General features: G+C 37.0%; 1 protein-coding gene across 1 annotated transcript in view; it reads right to left on the reverse strand.

Moving 5' to 3' along the window:
* Positions 1 to 25,660, reverse strand: part of Map2 (microtubule associated protein 2) — a 268,392-nt gene that overhangs the window by 172,093 nt on the left and 70,639 nt on the right. The window contains exon 2 of the mRNA XM_052193488.1: positions 21,910 to 21,960. The gene's annotated coding sequence lies outside the window, so the exon portion shown is untranslated. The remainder of the gene's footprint in view (positions 1 to 21,909; positions 21,961 to 25,660) is intronic.

A 25,660-nucleotide genomic window follows, 5' to 3' on the forward strand; every position in this document is an offset into this window, starting at 1 on the left:
AAATCAAGTGTGGGAGTCAATCTTGCCCTATCCCTGCTTCTCCTACTTCAGCATCTGTACCCTGTGGTCACAGGAGGTGCAGCCTATGTCACAGGGCTGCAGCCAAATTCTTCTGAGTCAGTAGATGTGAGGTAAAGGGGAGCATGCTTTTCCAAACTTTTAGATGATATTGCTGCTGGTGGCAGAGGGAACACAGTTGAAAAAAAACTACTGTAGTATATGAAGGAAGAACAAAAGGATGCTAAAATCAGAATACACCCCTATGACGACATGGTCACACATGGTGCAGTATGAGGCACCAAGAAAGTTCTAGAAGCATAAGTTTCTTCATCAACCTCATTGCCCTTATTTTTAGGAAGGAAACTAACACAAGAAAATTGTGAGAATTTAAAAAGACAAAAAAAAGAGACCATGTTCATGTATGCAAGAAGGAAGACTAGCACAAAGGGACACAGCCAATCAGTGAATGGGCTCAGTGGCTGGGTTTATTCATTGAATTAATATTTCATTAGCACTGTACTGGGTAGTTTTATGTTACTTTGACAGAAGATAATGTCATCTAAGAGAAGGGACCCTTAAGTAAGAAGATACTTCCAAAGGAGCCGAGTTTGGGGAAGCCTGTGGCGCATTTTCTTAATTAGAGGTATGTATAAAAGAGTCCAGCCTGTTGTGGGTAGTGCTGTCCCTGAACTGGCGCTCCTGGGTCCTCTAAGAAAGCAGGCTGTGGAAGCCATGAGGAGCAATTCAGTAAGCAGCACTCCTCCACAGCCTCTGCCTCAGCTCCTGCTTTCAGGTAATGGACCTGTTCGATTTCCTGCCTTGAGTTTTTTTTCAGTGACAGATTGTCTCCTGAAAATGTAAAGTGAAATAACTCCCAAGTTGCCTTGGTCATGGTGTTTCATCACAGCAAAAGAAACCCTGACTAAGAGACCACTTACCATATGTTATAAACTGAGCTAGGTGTTAGTGACTCACTAAGGATCAAAGAAGAACATTTCTGACATCATGAATGTGCTAGGTAAATGAATCAAAAATGATTACACAAAAAGCAAAGCAAGTACATCAATAATGCATTATTTCTCTGAGGGAAAACATTGGCTCTAACAGGGAGAGGATGAAGGGTTCTTTGTTTATACAGGAGGGAGGATGGAGACCAGGCATCAGATGTAAGAGTGGTTATGACAAAACAGAGACTATTTCCTACTTGTAATGTTATTAACTTCTTATCCCCTATACAGCAGTGTTAGTAGAAAGAACTACTAATGGATGAGTGGAATTCGTGGATGAGTGGAATTCATGGGAGACAGGTGCTACAGTCATGTATTTGAAGGCTCTTTGTGAGGTGGATGCACATATTGGCTTTGTAAGCCATTGGCTACAGTCAAACTACATCTTTACCATATATGCAGTTCAGGAGCAGCCTGAGGCAGGAGATCTTCACATTGTGTTTCTCCAGCCTGAAGAGAAGCTCTTCTGCCCCACCACCCACCACCAGAGGGAGGGTTACTGTTGGATTTTAGTGAACATTACAATTTTTATTGTAGTGACACTTTCGTCTTTTACTTAATAGAAAACAGGACTTAGGTCAGCTGGCATTTCTGTAAGGATCTGGCACATACAAGTTACTTGGCAAATTCAATGCACTCTAAGGTATTTCTTTTCAATATACAGTGTACAAAAGGAAAGGTAGGAAAGAATGATTTGTTCTGAGACAGAATCTTTGTTTTGTTTTTTAAAACCCTTATATCCTGTAAGGGAAATGCACATTACCTAAGCACATAGCAAAATACAAAAAGAAAAAGAAAAAAAGAAAAAGAAAAACCAACCAATGAACCAATCAGCAATCAAAGGCCTGAGAAAATCCTCAGCCACACTCCCATACCTGCTGTGTGTTTAGATGTGAATTCTGTGAGCTAGAGTTCCCAGTTGCTTATGAATCTGCATGTGCTTGCTCAGTGAAATCTGCTATGTATGTTTCCATTCCGTCTTTCAGTTTCTGTATTTTCATGAGATCACTTCCCAGACTCCCAGTTTCCTCTTTTAAACCACAGCTGCACAAGACTAACTGTTCTCTCCCAAAGCTCAGACTTCGGAGAAAACTCTTTGGGTATTCCTAGTCTACTGCTTATTGAAAACATTTTTAGGATTACCAAACTGTTTTTTTTAAAGCCTTAGGTATGTTACATGATGTAAAAATGTCTCTCCTCATTATGACTTTTTAAGCTTTGAAAACATGAGACTTGTGGCATGCTATAAGAATTCCATTTTGACAAAATGAAAAACACAAAAAACTATCTATCCAGAAAAATATATAACTGAATGCATTGGTGGAAAGTAAATGCAAAAATAGAACTGGCTGGAATCCAGAAGCCACAAGAAAAGAAATACTGCAGGAAATGGAACTAATTGGCTCTTCTACCAAGGTTTTTCTTCTCCCCACAGACTTTTGTAATGGATGGAAATGAAAAAGAAACTGCAAAGTAATGCAGAAACTGAAAGCTTGAACAAAGTTATCTGTGCAGTCTTGTGCATCCAGAATTTCATGTGAATACATTTTGGGAAAGAACAATACAATTTGTATCTATTGAAATTTCTCTTTTTAAATAGTTTTACTAATTTTGGGGGAATATATATATATATATATATATATATATATATATATATATATATTCACATTTATTCTTTTTTCCCAAAACTTTCCAGATTCCCCCATTCTCAACCAACCCAACTTTGTGTCCATTTATTTCTCTTATTGAAGTCAATTTGTGCTACTCCCAAAATCTTGGATGTATGGTTTTCCCACACACAAGCATGGTTGACCACCAGAGGCAACATTCTTAGAGAAAATGGACCCTCATTGTCCCAGCATCTAGCAATTGCTAATAGCTATTTGGCTAAGGGTGTCTTCCTAGAATCCAAATGATAAGCTAATAAAACTTAAGCTAGCTGAGATAAAATTATTGAGAATTCAGTCTATGTGATTATGCCATGATATCTTTACCAAATATATCACTATCTTTGCTCCCCAATCTCAAAATTTCAGACTATTAACATAGTAATTAATACTATATAAAACTGAAAATTCGTGTACCCTGTGAATAATATTACTTCATTTTTTAAAATTCTCCTCACCCTGACTACCTTCTTACTATTTTCACATAAAACATATTATCTTATTTACAAAAAAGATTGTGGCTACTTATGCCCGTAGAAATTCATGTTCCTAAAACCTTGTATAAATTTTATTAAAATTAATTAATAGAGATAAATTAGATATTCAGAAGTAAGACCCTTTATGAATCACTAACCATCTGAAATGCCTCCTCAAGGTTTCCATGCCAACCTTTCTAGAATACAAAAATAACCTGTGAAACAACATTTACACATACCACAATGCATAGCTTTTGATGCATAAATGGCTTCCTGTATTAAAAAAAAATGAACCCAAGTAAATTTTAAATATTTAGTAAAGGGAGAATCAAAGCATACCAGTCACTATGAGGCGAGCAGTGTGCCTTATTTGAGTTGGAGACTCAGTCTGGAGAGATCCTTTTCATTTCTGTTAGCATCCCTTTTATGTACAACCATAGTTAGTTAGTCATATCTTTTCCAAATAGAAGTTTTATAAGTTACACTTGAAATATAAACAATAAGCATCTATGTTTATATATAAACAACCAAGCCTATGGAAAACAAATCTGGAATCTAGGACATTCAGACCACCCAGCAAGGGAAAGATAAATGTATAAAATGCCAAAAGTAGATATGAAGGTCTGCAGAAGAGATTTCTTCTCATTTATCTTGATCCTTAAAGGTATAGTTTACAGTTTGATTGACTGCTGAACTTGACAGGACCATTGGTGGGTATGAAGCGCCCCATGTTGGCCAGAGAACAGGTAAGTATACTTGCCATCAATTTATTCTGGCCTCTATCATGCATTAGACCAGACAACTGCTTTTCAGAGGGTGGCTAGAAAGAAATGAGTGGAATGAGAAAGAGGCACTAAAGGCACTGGGGTGCCGTGTGCCGCCCTAAAGCAGATCAAGAGTTATGATAATGTAGGCACTAATTCATTAGCACCAAAGCTGTCTCACAGAATATGTTAGGCTCAGGGAGGGTAAAGCCAAAGGGACAAAAGGGGTTTGCTTGCAAGGAACTTATGACTGAATGAGTAATGAACTTTTAAATATTTATTGCTTAGAGCATAAAGTGAAACACTATGATAGTTCAGGTGTAAGGTATTGTGCAACAGAAAAAGTTTAAACGAGAAAGGTAAGAAGACAGCAATAGGCTAAAAAACTATTTAGTGATACTAAGTTAAGGTTACAAATAGCAGAATATAACTGGTGCCTTAGCAGGCTTTTAAAATAAAATCTACTCCATTGCACAAGGTAAATTCATAATTCCATATACAAGCAAGGCAACTGTGAAGCTCTTAAGAGTCCAGACCATGCTTATTTTACCCCCAGCAATTATGGGTGGTAGTGCCAGGTATCTTAGATTTATTGGTTTACATTTCTTGTTAATAAGCTGTGGTAATATGTTTGAAAGCAATGCCTGTATTAGAGCTGGCTGAGACTTACCCTGAAGGAAGAATATTTAAGATTCTGTCAAAGATAAATGTCCAAAAACAACTTACACACTGAGCTTTTAAAAAGAACCCAATTGAACCAGGTACGGTGGTCATAGTCCCAGTATTTGGAAGGCCAGAGGTGCAAGTTCAGTAACAAACTCTGCTACAGGAGATCCTCTTACAATGAAAAGCAAATCCTACCTAATGACTCTACTACAAAGTTATTGGCTTATAGTCAGCCAATACCTATCACTAACATAGAAACCAACAGATTGAAGCCTCTGGCAAAAAAAAATCATTATTTCAAACTTATTTTCTATATTGACTTGAGTTATCAGTCAGTGACTCCAAATCACATAGTACCACTGATATATAGAATATCCAAAAGCATGTATCACATTTTTTTTTAAAACATCATTGTTACCCTCGATCTGAGTTTCATTTGTCAATACACATCAACACGACTTGGGTTCCATTCCCATAGTCTACAAGGCTTCTTACAGACCACGCCTTCACAACACATTTCTCTGACATGCTGAGTTTCAGAACTGTGATGCTGTTTTGTAGCAAATGCCGCCATGCCTTTTACTCTGGCCAAGCTGACAGCGCACAGGCATGACTGGGAAATGCATGTCTATACCTAACATAGCTGCTTCTTGGCCCTCATATCACTCATGTGATAGTGATATCCATCTGGTGAGACAGATGCAGTCTTTCATAACTGGACCACAGGCAGAGAGGCTGCCGAAAAGAGCCAACCACCTGGTTCGACTTGACATACTGTATGAAAGGTATCTCCCGTTGATTTCAAATCCTCTCTAAATGTGAATTAATAAACTCCACTTATTTATGAAGACAATTTCTGAACACAAACCTTAAACATAAGGTCTTGAAAGACTTTTTTGTTCGTTGTTTTTTAGTTTGGGGATGCATGTGCTATGTATGAGGTACTTGTGTACACCTGAATAGAGAAACCAGAGGGTGATATCAGGCCTCTCTTGATCAGCCTACACCTTATTTTTAGTAAAGATATAATTACATCATTTTCCCTTTCCTCCTCCAACTTCTCCTATGCATTTCTTGCTCTCAAATTGATGGCTTCTTTTTTAGTCGTTACTGTTATGCACATGTGTGTAACTATATGCCTAAATATATAAACACAACCTGGCCCCTCTATTTAATATTTCTTGTTTGTTGGAAAGTAAGCACTTTATTCCCTGAGCCATTTCTTTACCTGCGAAAATGTTTTAAATATGACATACAACTTGGTACAAAGTCTCCATATAAAGCATGACTGAACTGTATGGCCGTATGGTCACATTACATATGCTGAGAATGATATTGTGGAGCTCTGATAATTATGGAAACAATTATACAGTTTGTCATACACATGTTTCTCTAACACAAGGTAGAGTGTGAGCTCTGAAGCATAAATCACAGATTCCTGGTGTTCTGCTGAGGTGGCTCATGGATGTGTTTCTCATGTTCTCTTTGAGAGGCTCAAAGCCCTGACTGACACAGTTCCAAACTGCAAAGGTTTTATAGTCTTTCTCTGAGAAATAATAAAGGAGAGACATCAGCCCTTACAACTGAAATGTTCCCCCACCCACTCAAGAATGAGATTGCAGTGTTTATAAAGAGGTAGTATGAAGACAGCCAAATGAAAGGAGAATAAAAATTATTACAATGTCCTGTGTTTCTCATGAGGACAAAGTGGGCCCTAGACAAGGTCACCATAACCACACTTTTAAAAACTTCACGTTTTAAGATAAGAATTCATGTTTTAATGTTATGGATATGAGCATTTTCCTGAATAAACATACATATGCATGCATATGTGTGTGTTATACTATGTCACATTATATATATTTTTCAGGAAAATATATATGTGTTTCACATGTGTGCTTGGTATAAGCAACAGCTAGAAGAGGGCAGTTATAGACAGTGGCGAGCTACCATGGAGGTGCTGGGAGGCAACACTGGGTCCTCCCAAAGAGCAGCGAGTGCTCTTAACCACCAAACCCTCTCTCCAGACTCCCATTGATGAGGTTTTAAAATCTTTTAAGATCACACCTTCATAACACACTTCTCTGACACTCTGAGTTGCAGAGCCATGACGCTGTTTTGTAGCAAATGCAGCCATGCCTTTTTCTCTGGCCATGCTGCAGTGCACGGCACAGTCATGGTTTAGAAATGTATGCTTCATGCTCCGATGCATTGCACCAGTGTGTTGTAAAGCAGATGCACACAGCTGGAAGGCTGTCATGCTCGGTAACTGTGAGCAGTATGACTCCTATCTTGCTGTCCTCCAGCACACTTCTTGGCACAAAGCCGTACTCAATAAATCATTTGTTTAATCTGTAAATGATTCACATATGTAACAGAGACTCGAATTAACTTCAGCCTGCCTCAATTGTAAAATAGGAAATTTAAAAAAGAATATTTAGAAACTCTATGTCTTTGGAGGAGAATGGAAATAATGACTGACTTTCAAAAATGAGTGAAAACGTACCTACTTTTCTAATGATATCTTTAGCCTTACATTGGCAGATAAACCAAGCCACTGAAAGATATCTGCTATACATCTCAGCATGCAATTTAGTATACACGGAATTTTGCTTAAGATTCTTAAATGAGAAATGAAAAATAAATGTAATAGTACATAATGATATTTAAAACTACAAGTCCTGAACAGTCTGAAAGTTAGCAGTCGGGCTCAAATGAATATAATATTGTTTAAAATGTCTTATGAAGCAACACTGTGATAGAAAATAACCTAATGAAAGGAAAAATAATTACAGTTTGCCTTGCTAATGAAATACCTCCAAAAGTGATCTCAAGAGTTTTCCTTTGAACATCCATCCTCATAATTTGAAATTAGGTCTGCACTTCCAATTTAATAAACCTAAGCAGGGTAAATTCACATGAAATGACATTTCTAAAAGCCTGAGCCCTCATGACATTCTTTTCTCCTTGTGTAGAGAAGCACCACTTGTGTAGGTGAAGGCTACCAGTATTAGTCACTATCATCCTGCTTTCTTCACATCCTTTTTAAGAATTCTAATTATATTTACAGGCAAATATGCACTTTAAATAATTCCAACTAAGTTATAAGGAAATTGAAATCAAAGAGGAAAGGATGGGGAGAGAAGGCTATTCTTAGAGTCTGTGGATTTGGGTTCTGCATATGTAGATCTGGTAGAGAGTGAATCACTGGCTGTCTATAGGGAAGCCTGTCTTTAGCAATCTTCTGATCTCTGCCTCATCAGCAGATGCAACCTGGCTGATTACTCTCAGAAAGCTCATAATGGCAGTGATTAAGGTCGCAGGACCTTCAATGTGCTCCTGCTGGTTTTTTATTTATTTTTATTTATTTATTTAAGTAAAGGGCAGATGGCCAGTCATTAGCATTTGAACAAGAACAGCAGATCTTAAAGTTGAGCAGTTTAAGCGCAGTGTGGCAAGGAGCTGTCCATTCATAGGCACATTTTCAGAGCCCATTAAGTTCTTTCACGCTATCCCTTCTGTTCTCAGGGAGGCCGCCATCCCCCTGAAAGCCTGCTGTGATCCCATCCTAGGAGTAGGGGCGGAGCTTAGGTCACTGGGCTGTGATAACTTGACTCCTCACTTTCTACATAATATACACTTTTCTTTGTTTTTAGAATAAAATATAAATATTCAAAGACACAAGTCTGATCGGAGTACTTTTCTCAGGAACCAATTACTTTATTCATTTTCCATCACACCAGTTAAAGAGTAACAGATTGGTTCTGGAAGCCGGAAATAAAATGTAATAGTACATGCTTACTTTTTTTTTTTTTTTTTTTTTAAGGATTTCTTCTTATCCCTTTCCCAATGTATATAAATTGGATAATAGTTGAAGAGGACTCAAACTAGTCTCACCAAGAGGATCTGGAGCTGCCTTTTAGAAAACGAGTGTGAAGGAAGGGCCTTCTCTACCCTTGGGGCGATGATCTGCAGTGGGCTCCTCGCTTCAAGCTACAAATCTGTTTTCTGACATTAAAGTACACGTTGTGGGTTAGAGAGTGGCTCAGTGCTTAAGAGTATGTATGCACTGTTCTTCCAGAGGACCCAAGCTTGGTTCCAAGTACCCGTGTCAGGCAGCTCACAATTACGTGTAACCTCATCTCCAGGAAATCTAACACTTCTGCCCTCAAGAGGCTCCTGCGCGCGCGCACGTGTGCACACACACACACACACAAACACACACGAACACGCAAAGATACACACACACACACACACACGAACGCGCACAGATACACACACACACACACACACTTAAAAATAAAAATAAGCCTTTTTAAAGAACAAGATGTTTACTTTTCTCTCCTAAAAGCCAATTGGCTAACAGATGGTCACCCCAGATTTTCAGACAGCCCTGAGAGACTTTCGGTTGTGGGACTAGTTACTGTACTTCAAGTATGGTGTTTGCTTGGATGTATTAAAGGTTGGAATTTTCTTCTCTGTAGTCTCTTAGCAAGTTGTCTGGAATGTGTAATGTATTTTGGTTTAATGCTTATTTTACCCAAAACAAAACAGAATAAGACATATTTAAAAATATAGTGTTTCATTTTCCTAATACTATCTCTGTGAAGAGGTTTGCATGGTCTAAAGATTTTATTTTTAATCATGTAGTTCCCCTGCATCTTATATTCCAATTAATCCATTCCCCTTGGAAGGAGCCCTTCAAGATATTTTTAGAGGATTATAAATTCAAATTTTCTATCTCAAATTTTAAGAAGAGATATTTTACTCTCATTTTCCTCTCATATCTTCCTGCTTATAAAAAATTTTATATACTAATGCTGAGATAAAATAAATATGGCTATGAAGAGCACTAGCTGGAATCTTTAGTGCCCACATTTAAAATACTAATATTTTTTCTTTTCACAAAATCTAAGTTAAATATATACATATATAAATGTATATGTATATATACATATACACATACACAGATACACATGCATACATATATACATACATATATGGAGGCTGTAGGAACTGACATCTACAGGAGCATTTTTGTTTGTGACTATTATATTCACAAAGCATGTAAATTCTTCATGTGCTCATTTTCTTCTCACATTGATATAAAAAATAGGCACACACAAGAGCAGTTGAGCAAATATTCATGCAAAGTTAAGGGAAAAGGATAGAAACAGAAGCTGAGCTCAAACCTGTTGGTCCTCTCAGCTTCCCTTCTCACTCTTTTCTCTATGCTAGGCATCCTTAGACCCCTCAAAGACCTTTCCCAATGAGGCCTTCTCTCTTGTGCCTTTTGCATTCTGTTTGCCTTTAAAGGTCCTATTGAAATCATTCTCTAAAATGTGATCTTTCTAAGGCACAGCTAATTATATCTTCTCTGCATCGTCTCACAAAGTTCTGTGTACCCTTAGCATTTCATTGAATCTTCAATTCTACTATTATCTTAGTATTGTTATATTCATCAAGATGGGTTATTTTTCATTAAACATTAAAATAAAATTCTGTCAGTTTTCAGGCATTGACCTTGTGGTCAGGTCCACTGTATAAAAAGCAGTTCACACCTTCGATTTTATATATTGTTGAACAACATAAAGAGTTCCTGTTGTCCTGTGTTAAGTAAGTACTTGTTTCCTTACGACATTTCCTGAGAGTTGTCTCTATCATCTTTTCCTTCCGTCCTCCTCTATACTGGTCTTCATATTTGCTCAATATTGTATTTCGATGTGAGGTCATGTTACCTAGTGACTTCTACATTGGGCTTCATTGTCTGACAATCTGAGTAAGAGACCATTTATGGTCATGATGAGATGCAGATATGTGGTAAAAGCCATTGGGCTTTGTGGATCAGTACTGAGCATCTAATTCTATCTCTGAGTGAGCCTTGGCATATATATACTTAGAGGAGAAAATGATATTAGAATAAATAGAAGATAGTTGTCTAAGTTTTTTTTTTTTTTGAGAAAGAAAATGAAACTAACCACATTCTAAAACCTTTTGATTTTTCACAGGTTGTGTTAGAAAGTTACATCATAGCCAGGCGTGGTGGCACATGCCTATAATCCCAGAACTCTGGGAGGCAGAGACAGGCAGATTTCTGAGTTTGAGGCCAGCCTGGTCTACAGAGGGAGTTTCAGGACAGCCAGGGCTATACAGAGAAACCCTGTCTCGAAAAAACCAAAATCCAAAAAACCAAAACCAAAAAAAAAAAAAAAAGAAAGAAAGAAAAAAAAGAAAGTTATATCATTCTTCTTTTTTACTATAGTTTGTTGTTAGATGCTGTATTTGACATGTGCATCCCTTTCATACATATGCAAAAATGAGTATTCTTCCAATTTTGTAAAAAAAGAACATTATTATTTTTTTTTTTTTTTTGCTACTGGGCTTCTTTGATAAAAAAAAAAAAAAGAAAGTTGAACAAAAATGCCCATATGCAAGAATATAAAAAAATATAAAAAAAGCTAATATTTACTCAGTTTTTACAAAGTCAAAGGAACACAGTAATAATTCCAGGTCAGCAGGAAGAGGGAGGAAGATATTTTATAGAGGACAGTAAATTTGTTTAACTCCTTTGGGATAGATAATTCTAATAGATATATGACCAGTCAACCACTATGAAATGTTTGAAGGTAATTGAAGTCATCATGAATGTGGAACAAGAGGAATTTCTTATGTTGTTCAACATTCATCTGAAACAATCCACTGAATGTCTGCATAATAGCCAACACTGAATATGTAAATGTAATTTCTGGTCATTAACTTTATAGGCTAATTGGATGCTTGTTCATGCTTCATTCAGGACACCAATAGGAAAAGATTTACACCTTAATTTTCAAATATATAAAACTAGTAAAAAACCCCCAGAGGTTTGCCAAGTCCCAAGGTCCTCCCCTGCAATGTTACAACCAGATGGTCTCAAACAGGCCTGGATCCCTAAGAGATAATAGCAAGTTAAAGTGAAATTGGAAAGGGTTTGTAGATATTAAGCTACTCATTAAGTAAAACATCCTGCTGGCAGGCTCATTTTTCAAATCTATCTAACACGATTAAACAATAGGAAGAAGAAACTTATGAAAATAAAAAATGGACAGTAGAAGATGGTTTTCTTGATCTTACTTTTGCTAATTATCAAACCTGCGACGTCCAGATTCTTCTCCATGAAAAATACCTTTTCCTCCTTTAATATCTATTTTTTGGTTTATCCTCTACTCTGGAGATGGTATTTGTAATGGATGGTTTACATTTCCTTAAAGATGAAACCATCCATGTTTCTTGAAGTGCTAATGAGCTTGTAGGACTTGGTGATTAGCTGTGACAGCCAAGCTGGAACTGGTTCCTGTCCTACAGGGGAAGTTTTTCTTTAAGCAGAAATAGGAAAAGCTTTGATGGATTAATCACTCCAAAGATCTCTGTTTTCTAACTTAAGCCATCCCAGAATGATTCATCCATGCATATTATAAGCAAGCAACTACAGTTGGGTAAATATGTCTTTTTCTATTTTTTTTATTCCATAAAGATCTTTTCTAAATTTTTATAAGCTGTTTCATGTCAGAGAATAATGTGTTACAGAAATTATACTTGGTGGTGTGACTAAGTCCTTCTACTCACAAAATGAAGACAATCAAACTAAAGTTCCAAACTCCTATCTTCATTTCCAAATTCATGTTCTAAGGACCACTTGCTCCATCTTTGAAAGACAAACCTTGCTTGACAGGCATTCAAATCTTAAAGGAGGAGAGATGGCATGGTAGGAGAATAAAGACATGGCGACTTATGCATAATACATCTGGTGCCCCACATAATGCAGTTCTTTTGTAAGGAAATCTGAAGTGATAGGAAGAAATAAAACTGAGCAAAGACTGCAACTTGTCACATGACAACACTCAATGGCACAGACTAAAATCCAGGCCACACTGCTTTGTCATACATAACAAGAGTTTTTCAACTCATATTTTTCTGTTTTTAAATTACTGGCTTTGTTTTCCTTAAAAAAAGGAAGAGAATTTCATCCTCTGTAGAAATGAGGCAAAATTAGCCACAGAAGTAAAGAGCTCTCATTATTCACTGGTCAAATCTATCTATTAAAATATCTATTTATCCATCCTATATATAATCATCTATCATCTGTGTATAATCTACTACATATGATATATATGTACTATATGATTGTTATTTTCTGACAAACAAAAACTCTTTTTCTATTCTGAAATGAATGCAAAAGTTGAACAATCCTTATACTGATGTATAGGAGCAGAGCAGCAATAATAAATATAACCCTTCAAAAATATAAATTCTTACTTTTCAGTAAGTGTAATATAAGGTAAGCGATTTCTAAATGGATGAGCTCCTTACATAAGCAGGAAATCTGCTTGCTTTGCTATCTAAACTGCCCTAAGGTGATGTAAGGCAAATTTAAATCAGAAAGCTTAGCTGAATTCTATGAAATGCTATCCTTCCTTTCAGATAAATGTAAGAAAAGAATAAAGATTAGCTGGCCAGTACATCAAACCTGCAGCATTGATATCATAAGCTCTGAGTCGGTATGAATGTGATTCCACAGGGTTATCTTTTGCAGTCACTTGATACTACATTTACTTCAGGAAAAGGGAATCAGCTAGATTATTATTTTCTCATATGGAAAAAAGCCAAAATATCACTTTTTCTTTAAAATATTTCCAGTGGGCAATGTTTGTGTAGTCTATCATATTAACAGCTTCCTTCATCGCTATGTCAAAACTATCAAAAAGGGAGCAATTTCTAGATCTTATATTCATAATATCCTTGAGTAGGCCATATACAGAGACGAGCAGTAACGGTAAGACTGCCAGCCCCTCTCCCACATCACCAGACTGTCTTCTGCTTCAGTCAAATCATGAGCTTGTTCCTTAGTGTAAGGGTTGTTGTTCTGGTTCATTGTTGTTTTACACCAGACTCAGTCATGGATGTCAGAGAACACATGGGAGACAGTTTTCCTCTTCTACCATGGGAGTCCCCAGGAAGGGAACTCAGGTTCTCAGAATTGGTGACAAGTGCCTTTTCTGGCTGATCCATCTTGTATGGCTAGTTAAAATGTCAGTAGGAGGAAAAACAAATACAAAAATCTACCTCAAGAAGGAGGAGGAGGAAGAGGAGGAGCAAAAGAAAAGAAGAAGAAGAAGAAGAAGGAGGAGGAGGAAGAGGAGGAGGAGGAGGAAGAGGAGGAGGAGGAGGAGGAGGAAGAGGAGGAGGAGGAGGAAGAGGAGGAGGAGGAGGAAGAGGAGGAGGAGAAAGAGGAAGAGGAGGAGCAAAAGAAAAGAAGAAGAAGAAGAAGAAGAAGAAGAAGAAGAAGAAGTAGTAGTAGTAGTAGTGTGGGAGGAGGAGGAGGAAGAGGAGGAAGAGGAGGAGGAGGAGAAGGAGAAAGAGGAGGAGGAGGAGAAGGAGAAAGAGGAGGAGGAAGAGGAGGAGGAGAAGGAAAAGGAAGAAAGTTGAAAGTTTTGGAGCTCACAGCAGTGATTGCGATTCTGTACTTGGGAAGCTGAAGTAGGAATGTCACAAGGTCACAAGTTCCAGGCCAGGCTGAGCTACATACAGTGACCATATATCAACAATAAATAAGGAAATAAAAATTGAAAATGCATCACTATGACAGCTCATATTTTAGGAAGCTGCACAGAAAAGCAAACCCTCCTAGGACAAAGGAGTATTTCCAGTTTGTAGTGACACTAGCAGCTTCGCATCATTCATGAAAGTGTGAACGAATAACTATGTGTGTCAATTTCAAAATCAAACATATTAGCAATATTGCTTCAAATGATTTTTGGGGAGAATGATTATTTCTTAAAACATGTCTGTCTGTCTATTTATCTATTTATCTATCTATGTATCTATCTATGTATCTATGTATCTATGTATCTATGTATCTATCTATCTATCTATCTATCAGCACAAATTTTCCAGCATAAAGGGACAGAATAAATAAGAATAAAGATTTCTGTAACATAAGAAATAAAGACATAGGTGCTCCCTAGTTCATTGATATGTTTTGGAATCGCTTATCACTTGACATATTTATAATTTATTACATAGATATTTTTGAAATATCAACTTCTAGAAGGCTCTACCAGAGCAAAGAACAGAGGGTTAGGATACCAGAACTCCTCAAATAGCCTAGTGGTTGCGTCGGGGGATCAGGCATAGCTGGAAATAGTGATGGCAGAAGGGACCCAGAGGAGTTAACTGCTGGGAAAGAAGTGTGAAGCCATGAAGTGGGAGGAGAAACCCAGCTCCTTCCCAAGACAGCGTCGGGACGTTTGCTGAGAAGCGTGTGTCATTTCACAGCAACCCAGCTCTCTAATAGACCCTCTCTTCGCACACACACACACACACACAAACACGTGTGTGTGTGTGTGTGTGTGTGTGTGTGTGTGTAACATACATATGTATGTATATGTATGTATGTATAACTTGGGTGACGTGCTATTTAGCTTTTGAATGATTATATTTGTTATAGAATCTTATCAGAGCTGGGAAGATGGTGTGGTGTTCAGAGAAGCTCTTGCTATGTTTATTGAATAAATATGTAAAATTTCTGAACATGTAAAATTAATTTTAAAAGAGTTCATGGGATACCAATTAAATACCTAGGACTCCAGTGGTTATTGATAGAGAAGCAGTTCAAACAGGAAACCTCATGCACCTCACCATTCAGAACTTAATTAAACCCTAATTATGTAAAGCATAACGATAAGGTGCACGGCATTGGTGGGTAACAAATGCAAGTCTCTGGACTTGCCTTGCTTGGACATGTGTACCCATCGCACACGCATATAGAACAGACAAACACAGGAGGATGAGAAAGAGAATAGCAGGAGAGAGGGAGAGTATCAGTACAGTATGAAGAAATTACATTCTGGCCATATGCAGTATCATTTCAGTCATATATTTTAGAAGTTTCTATAACAATCCACTTAAAGATCCTCATTAATTTACTTCCTAAGAGATACATAAGAATTTATTATATAAAATCTAGGAAAAGAAAATGCTTTTGATAGAGATTTTTTAAAAGGCTACTTTTTATACTTATGCTTTAAGATTCACAGTAATATAGCACCTCATTTGGTTGAGATATGAAGTCTAAGTTATTGTAGTTCCGATCTTATGGGTGATACATTTAACCAGGGAACACTCAGCAGTCTCTGTGCAGAAGGCATCAGAGGTCAGGCAGCAGCTCAGACTAAGCCAACTCAGGCAGAGGAAACAGAGCCCAGACTGTTCTGAAACATGGGTCACAATCAAACCTTCTGTCAATAACTTTATATAATTATTATTGATGCACTCAGAGGAAAGCATCTACGGATTCAAAGTAGCAGCATATAACAAGATCTTCTAACCTCTAACACAAGAGCTTTAACCAAAGCCAGTCAGACAGGGAGGGGAGGTTTTCCTCAGTGTTGAGGTGCTCCTGCGAAGCAATATATTCCAGATCCTTAGCTGATAATTCCAAGGACATTTTCTGTCTTTAAGAGTGGAAGGTGGACACCAATGGAAACACACACACACACACACACAGACACACACACACACACACACAGAGAGAGAGAGAGAGAGAGAGAGAGAGAGAGAGACAGGGAAACAGAGAGACAGAAAGACAGAAAGACAGAGACAGAGAAATACAGAGTTCTGACATCATTAGAGGAAATTTTAATGACTGTTCATGTATACAATGAAGAAAAATGTGGTCAAAAGATAACAAACTTATGAGACACATGGGGTGGCTATAATTTAATGTGGGAGCTGCATGCATTTGACAAAAGAAAAAGGTATCTGAATACTCAATGATCAGAGTTCGATTCAAAGTCAAATAGGTCTTGAATCCGGGCTGTTTATGGCAGTGCCTGCCTGTGTCGAGTCATATGAATTCACTGTCGTCTTGATTCACAGTGAACACAGTACATGTGCCCTTTCCACAGTATGTGCCTTGCCACTCTGCAAAGCCAACATGTGTTGCCTGGAACCCTGGCTCCGAGTTGAGCCCTCTGCATGTCCTGGGTTGCAGCACTGCCTTTATTGAGAAAGTCTTCATTCTTACAGAAGCATAATTACAGGAACCAGAGGCCATTAATAGTTTCCTACCACCATGCCTCAGCATGCATCAAATTACTATACCTTCAGATCATACTGTGTTAGAATGTTGGATTGTAAAAATTGCTGCTTGAGTTGTTAATTTGAGTTTAAATTTATAAAATGTCATTAAAGGAATTTTGGCTTGGGATTAGGTAATAATTTCCAGCACTTTCTGATATGTTCCTTGCTGTTTGCATTAGGTATTTATGTGACGTGGCATTCATAATATTGGATTGTAAAGTACAGATCAACTCTGAAGAGTGTTGAAGAAAATCTATATACTAGAGAGTCAAATAATCAGCCAAAGTTTAATTCTTCATGTAAAAACGAGGCATGACCATCTCATTAATATGCAAATTTTCTTTAATCCTTAGTAAAAGACCACAATTATATGTATAACAAAATAAATGTCTTAATAAAATTGTTTTGATTTCATACCAGTAAAGGTTTTACTAGTACACCTCTTTTGTATAACCAGAGGAACATAAAATTTCTTGGGTGAAATGGGTCTGAGTGGAGAAAAGTTAAGATGCCTTGACATACAATAATATTTTCCTTTTATATTTATATTTTATAATGTAAATGACAGCATAAATTTAGAAAGAAAGATGATTATTTTTAAACAGTAAGGATGAATTTTTAAAATAAAATACTTACTGAAAACATTATGATCCATCTCTTTTAGGTTTTTAAGAATAATATTAATTCTTGAAATATTCCTAAGTTTTTAGAATAGTGTGCTAACTTCTACATCACATGTAGAGAAACTTTTCTTTTCTTTTCTTTTCTTTTTTTTCTTTTTTTTTCTTTTCAAGACAGGGTTTCTCTGTGTAGCCCTTGCTGTCCTGAAACTTACTCTGTAGACCAGGCTGGCCTTGAACTCAGAAATCTGCCTGCTTCTGCCTCCCAAATGCTGGGATTAAAGGTGTGTGCCACCACCGCCCGGCTGAAACTTTTCAATTACGTGGAGGCCCTAGAAGTTATTCTTCCACGGGTCAGGTTTCTTGAGCTCCTTCTCTGTGGAACTGTTACAAAACAAATACTACTGTCTATCTTTGGATCAATTAAATTATAGAAAATATAATCATTACTTACACAGCATAAACTTGGACAATCTTCTAAGAGAAAGCCACAAAGCCAGTAAAATTAACATTGTTATATATATAACAATGAAAGACCTCAAAGTAAGGTGGATGGTGCCCAGGGAATAACACCTGGGGTTGTCCTTCTGATATACATGTACACGTATGCATCCACACCAAAAAAGATAGACACACACATTAGAAATAATTGTTTCCTGCCAATTTTAGAGGGAAAATTAAGCCTTCATTTTAACACCAGCATTGAAATGGTGAAATTTATATGGAAAATGCTACCAGTGAAGTGCTCAGGGGTCCCACAGTCCTCTGAGTCACTCTCACAGAATACTTGCCACTTCAGAAGACATTCAGTCCTTAGATTACAGAATTTAAAAGTTGGTATTAAATGCAATACTGGAATAACGCTCTGAGTGGAAGGCGGGTCGTAACAGGGCTATTTAGAGGAAGATAGTATGGATGTCTGTCCAGCAATGGAGAAGCAGTTAAATTATGAGATTTTTTTGTAATGTACACTGTATTTAAAATCCTACTTTCAACAAACTGGAAGCTACAAACTGCAAAGTTTAAGTTTAAGGAAAACTTTTTTTTTTAAGGTAAAACTCAACTACAATAAAAAGTTTGAGTAAAAACAACATAAGACAAAAAAAACACGACTGGCTGCACTATTAATTATAATAATAGAAAATTTGTGTTTCTTTAAGAGGCAAAACTGTGCTCTAAAATGTTGCAAAGAAGCACTCTATAGTTTACTGTTCCACTTTCTGTATGCGTCTCCTGATAATTTCCTCATACAATAATTCTAGATGATTTAAAATGTCTTCCCAGTGTACTGTCAGTAACACTGTGCTCCAAGGTCTCAATTGTCTCAGAAGAGCAGCACTTCTGGGGTAGAGGAAGGGAGACAGGGAGTTCAGGGCCACTCTAGCTACACAATAAATGGCCAGCCTGGGTAAATAAAACTTTGTCTCAATTAAATAAAAAACCCACCAAATCTATTGTTTTTGATGAGTTAAATTATTTTTAAAAGTCTTCCTATGTCTAGCTGCTTTTATAAAATGTTATGTAGATAACTTTATCAAACTTGTTCTAAAATTTCTTCATTCTCAGTTAGAAAGTTCCGATTAGTTTAAATAGGCCACCATCTGCTTGAATACATAATTATCTCAGCATTTATTTTATTATAACCTTTCACATCTTGGTAAAACACAAAATATTCATGTTCTCACAAAGGAAACTTTCAACACTGATGATGGGAAAGAAATTAGATTAACTTTTGCAATACTCTTTTCTTGACAATTTTTTTTTTATCTTTAGTAGTTTTTCTTTCAGAAAAGTAGTCAGAACATGCTGGGATTTCTAATTTCTGTTTGGATACTATAGTGAGACAAGAGAAGCGATCAGAGGGTGAGATTAAGCATCGAAACCATTCCTGATGCAAACACAGATATCTGGCAAAGCTCTCTAGATTTTACTTTCTGTATGTCGGGTCTAATGGGATGAAGACATCAAGGAAAAACTGCAAGGGGGAGCAAGAGGGTGGAGGAAAAGTTAACAAAAATAAAGTTTTGTGTGTGCATGCATGCACGTGCATATGCATGTGGGTGTGCATGTGTGTGTGTGTGTTTAAAGCTATATGGAAACATACTATATTGAAACCAAATGTAAAGACATAACTAGGGATTGAATGGAGACACCTTGCATGGTGAGATAATGCTGCTCCCAGGTGCAGCAAATTACTAAACAAAATTACAGCGCCAGATATGTTATCCTACCATGAGAATTGATGGTTTGGAAGGTGTCAAAGCTCCCTACCCCATACAATGAAGGTTCTTATGAGTCTTCTTGGCTGTCCACAAGAACTAGAGGATGAGGCCCAATTCCTGAGGAAATCAGCCCCCACAGCTATAAGAGAAGCAAGCCAGAACTGAGCTAGAAAGTTCTTCCTCGCTGGCTAATTTTCAAAGTGTGGGAGGTGCAACGCAGACACCGTCAAGAGAAATGGACTCCGCAATAGACTTACCCTGCTGTGAACCCTATGGATTATAAAACCAAGCTGCCATGCAAGAACAACTCACCTGCTCAAAATGGCACAATTGTTATGGGGAAAACCAATAGCCCCTGACTGAATTTGAAGCCTAGACCGCAGGAGACAATCTATGTCAGGTACTGAAATCCCAGTCAACAATAATGCCTGGGAAGGTCATAGGCCCAAGCAAGGAACTGTTTATGAGCTAAACTGATATAAGTACTAATGTGTCTTTTAATATATATACCATGCACACAGACAAGTGCTCTCAATCTCAATCCCAGACGCCTCCTTTTGCAGTGAATGTATGCGAGTAGAATCAAGGCTGTCTGAGATGCTGAGAATAAGTATCTGAGGGTGCTAGAAGATTAGAAGCAGCAAGAGGCTTGGAGAAGGGCCCTGAAATGATATTCCCTAGGTGTAACATAGCCACTGGAGTCATGAACTCAGCGCCTGTAGTTAGTTGCACTGGGCCTGAGTAAGACTTGCTCTGTTCACATTCCGTCATGGATGGAGGAATGACTTATGGGGCCCTATCCTCTACTTATGAACCCATTGGCTATTGACTGATTCTGGGGAAAGTGGGAGTCACTGTTTTCACCTGTGCCTCTGCTGCTGACCCACTAAGCTCCAAGGAATAGCTCCAGATGCATGGCCACATAGACTGGCGTGTTACACTCGGTCGGTCATAAAAAAATCAGACCAGAATGCAAAAAAGGGATGGAAAGGAGCTAACATGGATGGTAAGGTGGTGGAAGGAGCTAACAGAGGGTGGGAGATGAGCCTTGCACGTACTATCTACATGTATGAAATTGTCTGCATTGATTCAAGTAATAATAATTATGACTAATAATGAAGTATATTTGAATGCATATTCCTTTATTTAGACTATACTAAAAAATAATTTTTTAAAAGGCTAGGCTAAGTTAAGTATTTTAATACTTATTCAACCCAAAAGTATATCAAATATAAAGTAACATGATTTATAAATGGACTTTAAGTCATCCTGAGCAAATATCTACCCTACATTTTTTTCATCTTTATTGAATAGCTAACTACCAATAGGCTTAAATCCAACAGGTTTTATTTATTTAATTTTATACAAATTAAAGAATAGGGAAGCACCATATGTACTTGAAACAGACAAAAGAGAAATAATAGTATCTAACAGAGGGAAGGTGGTGTGTGTGTGTGTGTGTGTGTGTGTGTTTTACTGGTGACAGGATAGTGACATCAGAATTATGGAGAGAAAGAGTGCTTATTTACTGTGTGCCTGCTATATTAGGCACTTTGGCTCCAAGAGTTAAATACAGAGTTTAGAGCGGACATTCTTGATTAATGTAAGCATGAATGAAAGTCCAATGTTTTCTTTACGTTACTCTTTAACAAAAAGCCCAGGCACAAATCTAGCAACACCTGGCATCCTGCTCTTTATGGGCAATGAAAATCCTCATTGCTTTCAGGATTTCATTTATAAATTTATTTTTAATTCTGAATTTCTGTCCTAGAGAAGAAAACAGAGGGGGACAAATGGGTTTTGAAGCCCATCTGTGTGAGGGACCTTGAAGGCTCTGATATTACTCCAACCCAGTTGAAGCTGTTTAAAGTGGCTCATAAAAGCCAGCTAATGAGAAAACAGAACAAAGAAACGGCATCTTAACATTCTGCTCCTTAATTAACATTAGTGATTCTCAAATGCACTTTCAACTCCGCTCTCCTTACGTAATATGCTCTGTTTGAGGACCAGATTGTGGAACTAAATATGTTTTCCTGTATAATTCAGAAAGTAAACCATCCTTTAAAATATAAGCCAGCCTTTGTTTAATTCTTTTAAGGAACTGAAATGAGGGTGCTTTTATTTCACCAAAACTTAGCTAGTGAGGTGACAGAGGTAAAACATTCAATGACCAAAGTAATGTAAAACAAACACTGCCAAGAATGGTGCTTATTGGTGAGCTATAGTGTGATTTACACAGTTCGTACTTGATCCTGCTCTTGGCCATACTTTTGCCAGAATGTCCTGAACCAGCAAGCTAAAGACTCAAAAAGCTCTTATAAAAGCTTATTTAAGCTAGTTCACAATCAATATAAGCACAGCACTGACCTTAATTCTTGCCAGCAGTCACAATACAGGTTGTTTCAGATCAATAACAATCTAAAAGGAAAAGAAAAGAAATACACCATTATATTAAATCAGTCAGGTAAGTCAGTCTTTGGCTAAGGGACGAAGGCCAAGGCAGGCATTAATCAACTTGTTTGTTGTGCCCTAAAATGTACTGGCGGACACAGATTGCTTTGTAACACACCATGCGTGTGTAAAAATAACTTCATAAATTCACAGTAATTTTTTGGTTTCATTTTTAAAACATGTAATAAATGTCAAAATTAGTTCCTATTTTTGCTTTCAGCATTTTACACATTCAAAGAATTCCTAAGCATGTGGTCTAAAATATCTACATTTGATTTGTAAGATACCACCGTTTGCCCTGAATATTTTCTTAGTAATAAAATTAACTCATTTGGGCCCCACCTTACATTTTCTGCTTACCCCACCTCATCCACGTGCTGAGATGCGATGGGTGCTGGAGACCACTGCATGATTATAAATGAGAAATTCAGAAATAAAGAAACTGAGACTAGTGTCTTTATAGAAAGCACAACATAGAAGTGCCTTTGTTCCTTTTGCCAGTAAGGACAACACGGTAGCAGCCATCTATCTACACAGAATTAAACCTCACCAGTCACTGAATTGATGACCTTGGTGTTTTCAGCATCCTGAGCTTGGGAAATAAATTTCTATTGTTTATAAGCCACCCCATCTACAATATGTTTGTTATAACAGCCTGGACCATCTAAGACAGATCTTTAATCTGATTTAATACCCACAGAGAGTCTATAGATCTTTAGTCCAGGATCATCAATCAGTCCAAAGGTAGTCAAGGTCAAAGAAGGCAATTTCATTGGCAATTTATCAGTCTTCTCATTGGTCCCCTGGGCATAAGCTTGGCCATTAAAATATGCTGCGACAAAAATTTGTGGTAAAGCACACTGTCGGAGGACAGGAACAAAGAAGGAAAATTAAGGGGAAAACAATATTTCAAAGAGTCTGTGATGAAAATCAGCCCATCATCTTGACCCAGTAAAACGGGAACTAAAGAATGGCAAAAAAATTAAACATGCTTCAAAAATTATTTACAACAGTGATTCCAATTTAAAACTGATGAGCTTCTAGAATCATCTGTGTTAACTGATTGGAAGTTAACATATACCTACGTGTCAGAAATGTTTCATTATCAAATATTTAAGCTAAGTCTATACACTAAGTTCATACCCAACAATCATTTAATGGAAAGAATAGCACAAAGATATGTAACAGAAATACCAAGAAGCAGCAACAGTGCACACAACTGAACACAGAATTGTTGGGCATCTTAAGGATTACAGGGGTTTCTTTATATAAGAATTGAAGGAGAAGGGGCTGAAGAGATGGCTCAGTGGTTAAGAGCATTAACTGCTCTTCCAGAGGTCCTGAGTTCAATTCCCAGCTACCACATGGTGTCTCACAACCATCTGTAATGGGATCCATTGCACTCTTCTGGTGTGTCTGAACAACTACAATGTACTCATACATAAAATAAATAATTCTTTTATATATATATAATTTATATAATTGAATATAATATATATAATTGAAAGAGGGATCAATAAGTCAGTTTACATTCTTTCCTACTGTTTAAGAATTTTATATACGCATATAAAAATTTTGAACAAATCTAGTCCTTTTTCTCTTCCCGTCTATTCCTCCTCATTGCACCTGATGATATTGTTTTTAAAGGGACATTATCAGGGGCTTTAAAGAATAATACTTTTAATAAGTAAATCTTTCTCCATTGCAGACATCTGACATTATTCTACTGTGATATAAAATTCTGTATCTGAATAAAGCCAACAATCCTGCAAGTATGCATGTTTTTTATTGTACCAAAAAAAAAAGAAAACTCACAAAGAAATGAGAAAGTATGTTCAACATAAAAAAATAATGTTCATTAGGCACCATCAATGACATCATAGTCTTTCTAAGATAGGTTTATCAAGACATTTGGAGACACATGACAACATATGAAAGAGTGGAATAAGAAATAAAAGATGACCATATCTAATGAGACTTCACAGTCTAAGAATCTGACAACAACTAACAGGGACACATCTGAATAGTAAGGTATTGTAAGCTTTCCTGAAGCAAATAAAAATAATTTTCTTTTAACTTATGTATATTATTATTTTAAAATATCAAGCTACCAGTATATAAATACTTAGCATATTAATTAAACTGAATGGTGCCAAAGTCAAAACAGTGGTTCACAACGTTCCTAATACTATGACCCTTTCACACAGTTCTTCATGTTGTGGTGACCCCTAACCATAAAAGTACTTTATTTGATACTTTATAACTGTAATTTGCTACTGTTAGGAATCATTATGTTAACATTTTTAGAGAAAGGGGTTTTTCAAAGGACTTGTGACCCCCAGGTTGTAAATCAATGATCTAATAGATTCTAAAACTCCATTTGGTTTGGTTTGGTTTGGTTTGGTTTGTCTTGGTTTGATTGGTTGGTATGTTTGAGAAAATGTTCCTTCCACTGTGTAGTCCTGGCTGTCCTGGAACTCACCCTGATGACCAGGCTGGCCTTAACAGAGATAGCTCTGCCCCTGCTTCCTGAGTGTTGGGATTAAAAGTGTGCATCACCACTGCCCAGCGATTTTAAAGTTTTAACAGTACACATGCAAAGAAAAAATATAGAGACATTAAAAATTTGATAAAAGCAAAAAATTAAGGAGAGAAGACATATTCTACTGTAAGAGGAAGCAATCTTAGGAGAGTGGGAAGGACAGCGTTCCTCACTGTGGATGGCAGTTTATGGGTGCCAGCCATGTGCACAATCCAACTTGCAGAGATGGCTCCAACAGTGCACATAAACAACAGGTAATAGCAGGAGAGGTAGTGGGCATTGCATATTTGTGTCTGTTAATCATGCATCAGCATTCCCAAGGAAAGAAGAGGTAGTGAAACAGGGGGATTTTGATTTGGGTTCAAATATCCACTTGAAAACAACAAAACCCTAAAGTAACAACTTGTTCAATAATATGAATGTACTTAAGTTTCAAAGCACTGAATATTAAAATAGTTAAAATGATTACTTTTATGCTACATATATTTTACCTCAATAAAGCAGTGATAATGTTTCCCTAAGATCTAGCATGGTATACAGTACATGAACCTGCTCAGTAGCAATTTAGTAGGTACTGAAGGATGACTCCCAGAGCGATGCCACCACGTCATTCAGATGTTAGGTGACTATGGCTCAATAGTTCTTGCAGTCAGTGAAAAATCTATGTGGAATTGCTCATTTGTGTTTTTAAATTGACCATGTGACAAGAGCCACTCTTTGCTGAGAGCTCCTTAGCATATCAAAAAGATTCCAGTATCTTTAACTCCCTTTTAAGTTAGAGTCTGTATCTTCACTCTCCAATGCATACTATTGTACTTAAAATAAAATGACCCTTGGGAGACTTTTTCAGAGACAGGAGATGAGACAAATCAATCTGACTATATTTCATGTCATTGGCACGGTATTCTAAACATTCTAAATTGTCCCTGAGAGTGTCTCCTCACTGACACTACTACTCCGAGTCTCATGGTACCACAAAATGTTTTACACATTTTCTGCTCAAGACAGCACAAACTAAATTCAAATTTGAAGTATTAATGTTACTTTAGTTGTATGGACCATGTATTTTTTTTTATTCGATATATTTTTTATTTACATTTCAAATGATTTCCCCTTTTCTAGCCC

Source organism: Apodemus sylvaticus, chromosome 9, assembly GCF_947179515.1.
Source record: "Apodemus sylvaticus chromosome 9, mApoSyl1.1, whole genome shotgun sequence".
Lineage (NCBI taxonomy): Eukaryota > Metazoa > Chordata > Mammalia > Rodentia > Muridae > Apodemus > Apodemus sylvaticus.